The 5,353-nt window shown below is 45.6% G+C and overlaps 1 protein-coding gene across 1 annotated transcript in view; it reads left to right on the forward strand.

Moving 5' to 3' along the window:
- Nucleotides 1–3,514: 3,514 nt before the first annotated feature.
- The window catches only part of LOC103608770 (von Willebrand factor A domain-containing protein 3B-like), a 47,120-nt gene continuing 45,281 nt past the window's right edge, over nt 3,515–5,353 (forward strand). The window contains exon 1 of the mRNA XM_008593167.1: nt 3,515–3,692. The gene's annotated coding sequence lies outside the window, so the exon portion shown is untranslated. The remainder of the gene's footprint in view (nt 3,693–5,353) is intronic.

Genomic DNA, 5,353 nt, shown 5'->3' on the forward strand with positions numbered 1-5,353 from the left:
AGATGCAACAAATAAGAGATACAGATTTCACAGAGAGGGTGCGGCCTAGCTCCAGAGACCCAGCAGGGCCTGCACCAGGACCAACACAAAAGTGAGAAACACCCCCTTACAGTCTAGTACAGAGAGCAGGCCAGCCCAAGAGAGCACGCAGCCGCCTGCCAAATGAAAGCTCATTACAGTGAAAGACGCACACCTCAGCTAGTGAAGTGCAGGTTGGCCCCGGGAAAGTAAGCAACAACCTTGTCTTCTGCCGGGATTCAACTTTAGAGTTTCGCTATCTAATACATATTCATGCTATCTAATGAATATAAATTCCACTTTCCTGAGCATGCTTGGCCATTAGGGTTATAGAAGCCCTTTCTATGGCGCATGCTTGGCCACTGGATTTGCATAAGTCAGCCCCCTGTCTCGCATCGGTGGGAAAATAGGTTCAGCTAGCAACAGTAATTCTCCTCTAGGGGAGGGCCTAGAAGAGGGCCCTGAGACCTGCCTGAAAACCAGAGGTGTGTTCCTGTAACCTGATCCCAGGGGAACTGAGCACCTCCTGTCTCGTAGCTACCATCATTGTCCCAGTTCTAGAGCTGTTGCTGTAGCCCCACAGTTGACCCTCTGTTTCTATTCATCAAGGGGAAGATCAGTCTTTCATTGTGGATTCTCTGGTAAAAGCGAATAATTAGCATAATTAGTCTGATGAGTGCTTACCCCACTGGAACATCCTTTAAAAGGAAGGCAACTGGATTTAGGTTCCTCACATCTTTATTCATTCCACACAGACGCACTGAGGGCCTGTTTCATGCCAGGCCCGGTTCCAGGCCCTGCAATATGCAGTGAACAAAACAGACGGAGCTCCCTGCTCCCCAGGAGCTCACATCCTAGAGCAGAGAGACAGATCACAGCAAAGTTGAGTGCTATGGGAGTTAGACGGCGCCATGTGCTGTGAAGAAAAGTCAAGCAGGGAAGGCAGACAGAGAGTTAGTGGAGAACTGTCTAAAGAGACGGATGTCTGCGATTTTCAGTGCCCTGGTCCAGGAAGGCCTCAGGGACAAGGTGGCGTTGGAGCAAAGACTTAAGGTGGTGAGGAAGCAAGTCACGTGGCTGTCTGGGGGTAGAGCATTTCAGGAAGATGGAACAGTAAACACTAAGGCCTCTTTCCGCTCAGGTTAAAATTCTACATTCATTACCCAGTTTTAAAAATCAAACCTTGTTGGGGGTTGGGGGTGGGGATTTCTTCAGTGACTGGGCCTCTGAGTGAGGCTTCCCTGATGTTCTCTTCTTCTCTTACCCTCTGAACCAGCACCTTGGGTAGATCCAGGGGCACAAAGCCACCTGGACATGGTGAACTCACAGATTCTGCACCGCTGGCAGTGGCTGTCCAGGGCAGTTGCAGTGAATTAATATTCTCTTTTTCCTCTGGTAGTAGGTTTTGCAGTGGGCTTAGGAAAATTGCTTTTTCTTCCTTTATTTCATTTATCACCTCCCTCCCCTGCCAAAGATTCTAATCATGGCCATAAGCCCAAGCAGGGTCAGTAATAGAATTGTAAAGGGCCACAAAAAACAATTACACTGTATAATGTTGAATATACTAGTTATCCTGATTTGAGTACCACATAATGCACACAGATAAGGATATTCCACTCCATACCCTACAGATATGTAAAATGAACTATGATACAATAATTATAATTTAAAAAGTAATAGACTTGTATAAAGAAAAAGAAAAAACATTCGACCTGGAAAGTAAACAGCACAAAGATTAAATAACAATGAAAGGACTGTCACGAGGAAGTACATGGTTGTCAAGAGTGTACCGACAACTGATGCTCTGAGGCTGGACAGGTTCAGAGAATCACTGGGGTTGGAGCCTCCATTGAAAGACTTTGTGAAGAAAGAAAGGTTTGAGCTGACCCTGAAGGACCTGTAGGACTGGATTCACAAACTGTGGCAATCTGGGTCACAAGAGGAAAGGCATCTGTGCTTAGGGTCAGGGACCAAGTTAGTCTCTTTGCTGGAGGGACTGTGTTGGGGACAGTGGGCAAAGAGACTGCAATGGTAGTTGGGAGACTAGACATTAAAGATGGGAGTGATATGATAAATGTCAATACTGAGGTTGAAGGTAGGATACAAATTACCTGGAAAAATGTAAATTCAAAACAGATTTGTTAAAAGTTCAGTACAATGGTGTACCACAACTGTGCTAAAGGCATTCTATTTCCAAATCACTCAACAAACAAAAATGAGGCAGGCTGTCCTGTGGCTAGGTGAACTGAAGTCCACACCAGCTATGCTAGACTTCAGAATGACCTTAAACTTCTGCTCACTCTTCTTTCTACAATTTATGTAATGTTTAATATTTTCATAAGAATGTATGCTTACAGACACATAAACGTAAGAGACAGAAACAAGGTCGTCTGCAGTGACTTGCATGTATGTGGCAATTGTCCCAGGGAAGGGAGAAGGCAGGAGGTGAGGGTGGGGTCAGGAGTGCCTGGTGTGACCCCATGAGACAGTGTGTTTGGCTGTGTGATGCTGTGTGATCTATCTCACCTGCTTGACCCAGGAATATTAGTCTGGCAGGATGTGGACAGCAGGGATTGATGTGGCATTGGCAAGTGTAGGCACGCCTGGTGTACTACTCCCCTTCTGAACAGAATCTTTCGTACTGTCCAGGTTTTGTTTGTCTTTTTGGTGGTGCAGGTGGCAGGTGTCATTTGCAAGACCAAAGTATACAGTCATAAGTTTAAGGAATGATTTGTGATCTGGGATCAAACATTTCAGCACTTTAAAAATTTTAAAGGCATTAGAAGAATGCAGGAAAAATAAACTTCTATGGATAAAGTAGACTTGTCTGTTGGGAACAGAATTATTCATTTCTAATATTAGCTATGTTTTATTAGATCTTTGACTTGAAAACCTACAAATGATCTGATCAGTTCTTCAGTCTTAAAATCTAAAACACAATTTAATATCCCAATATACTAAAAACAATGCTCGCTGTCGGGATCTCTTATTAAGGATTTATAGATGCTTTTCATAGGCACAGTTTTATTTCCTAGTGACTGAAAAAAATGAGAATGCATTTTGAGCTCTTTGCTTACTTGATAAGGTAAAATAAAACAAGGGCTAAAATAAAACCGAATGGAGAAAATAATGCCTATAGTAACACTCAGAGATCAGAATATTTTTGGTAACTGCAGTCCTAGCTTCCAAATTACAGAACTGCGAATTTGCAAAACTGCAGCTCATGGTCCCCGCTGCCTGTCTCGTCTCCACCCACGCCCCAGGGCTGAGCATCTGCAACCGCCCCGCCTCTTTAAGCTTCTTTCCCTCCACCGTACAAGGAAGAGAACACCGCTCTCAGCGCCGACGTGGAAACCGCACAGAATGACNGGCGGGCTCCCTGGGCGGGGCCGGCGGGGAGCCGCGCCGTGATTGGCCGTGTCCAAGCAACCGCCGCGACGCCGTCGTCAACACGCCGCGCGGGCCACGCGACGCACCCGCAGTGGTGTGGGTCACAGGGAAATCAAACGGCTGGAATCCTTGGCGCCCTTCGCCGACTCTTCGCCCGCGGGAGTCGCTGCTTTATCCTGCAGCGGGATGCTTACCTCGCCCGCCCCCTCGGGTCAGGCGGCCCCCGGCGTGTGGGACGGTGGCTGCTGAACAGGAGCCTCGTCGGCCATCTGACAGACTGCCTAGTAAGTGTGGCATGCGGCCTCTTCCACGCCGGACCCGCAGGGGTGCTGAGCGTTCCAGCGAGCTGCTCAGGCACGTCCTGGAAGTATGCAGTTTCCGAGCTGGACTACACTCCCCCTTTACAGGTGTGCACACAGTGCCAGGGAGGCTCAACAATTTACCCAGACTCGCTTAGCTGTTTCGTACTAGGGTCAGGCCCAGAGACAAGGTATCCGACCCCTCCTACTCTAGAGGTCCTTTCACCGTGCCGAAAAAGCTCAGCAGTTATCGTGGAGAACCTGCTTTCCTAGTTTCTATTTATGCCTTAGGCCAAAGGTAATGTGATAAAATCCGCATGGACTTTGGAGGTAATTAATACAAGAACCAGGAGAGATTTATTTCTAATAAATAATGATAAATATAAATAGTCCAAACCCAAAAGAGATCTGTTTGCATTAAAACTTTCTACAACTTTCTGTCCTGGAAAGACCTCTAGCTCCCTCCCATCCTTCCACACATATATGGTTTTCACAATCACATCACTTTCATTCTTTAAATGGGCATAAAACTTAACTATTAGGTTTAGATTCCATTAGGTAGAGTTTTTCCTTTTATCCTTGTGGGAGCTCTCGATTTCTTTCTCCTCAGCAATGACCTTCCACCTAAAGCACTCCAATTATTCTCAGATTTTCTTTTCTTGGCCTTGTTTTCTCTACCGTGGTAGAGTTCATTTCAATCCACCGGCCTCTGCCCACATTACATGAGCCAATGATCACATCCAATCCTTGCCCCTCAGGGACAAATGGGGAGGAAAAATGGTTTTGGGGGGGACAGTTGCAGCAGGATACATCATCGAACTTCCTCTCGGCTTCTTTTCTTCCCAGAATGATCATAGTTCAAAACTTACATAAATCCCAAGATACATCCACCTAGCCCAGACTTCTTTTTCAAAAACTAACAAGAATACAGGAAGCTTGGTGTGGTTATGATAAAGGAGATAGAAGTTTACTGAATGTTTAAGCTGAGTTGATGGACTCTAAGTCCTGCACTGTCCCTCAGCCTCTGACTACATAGGACCTTCTCTCTTAGGTCATGAGGACTTCCACAAACCTCTCACCCCAGAGCAGCCTTGGAGCATCTCCTGGCTGTCCAGTATGGGTAGACTCCAGCAGCACAGGGCTGGCTGTACATGGAGCCCCTTCTTCCTTTGGTTGGGGCCTGTGGACTTGTGCCAGTTTAACCTTTCTGTTTTCCCAAAAGTTTTGCCTGCTCATTCCTTCAGCTCAGACTTTCACTTCCTTTTTTTTTTTCTTTAATTTTAATTTTATACTTCCTCCTTCTACTCAGGAAATCCTTCCTATTTCCCCAAACTCTATGGCTCTTGGAATAACGTTTAAAACTTAGGGCAGTGTTCAACTGGGATATGTTGCTGTTTCTGACTTCTGGGATCCTCTGTCCCTCAATTTACAATAACCTCAGATGAGGCAACACTGAATAGGTAAATAACCAAGTAAATAGCATAGTTATATATAGAAAATAATGTATCTCTGTTTAAAGAGACAGCTGTTTCCTGATCTTAGCCTTATTAGAACCTTGGATCTTTGCCTCGTTTGGAAAAAAATCGGGATTCTATCAGTAGTTCTGAATGATTAATATAATTCATCTCAAGAGTCATACAAAGTCC

Source organism: Galeopterus variegatus, unplaced genomic scaffold (assembly GCF_000696425.1).
Source record: "Galeopterus variegatus unplaced genomic scaffold, G_variegatus-3.0.2 Scaffold8806, whole genome shotgun sequence".
NCBI lineage: Eukaryota > Metazoa > Chordata > Mammalia > Dermoptera > Cynocephalidae > Galeopterus > Galeopterus variegatus.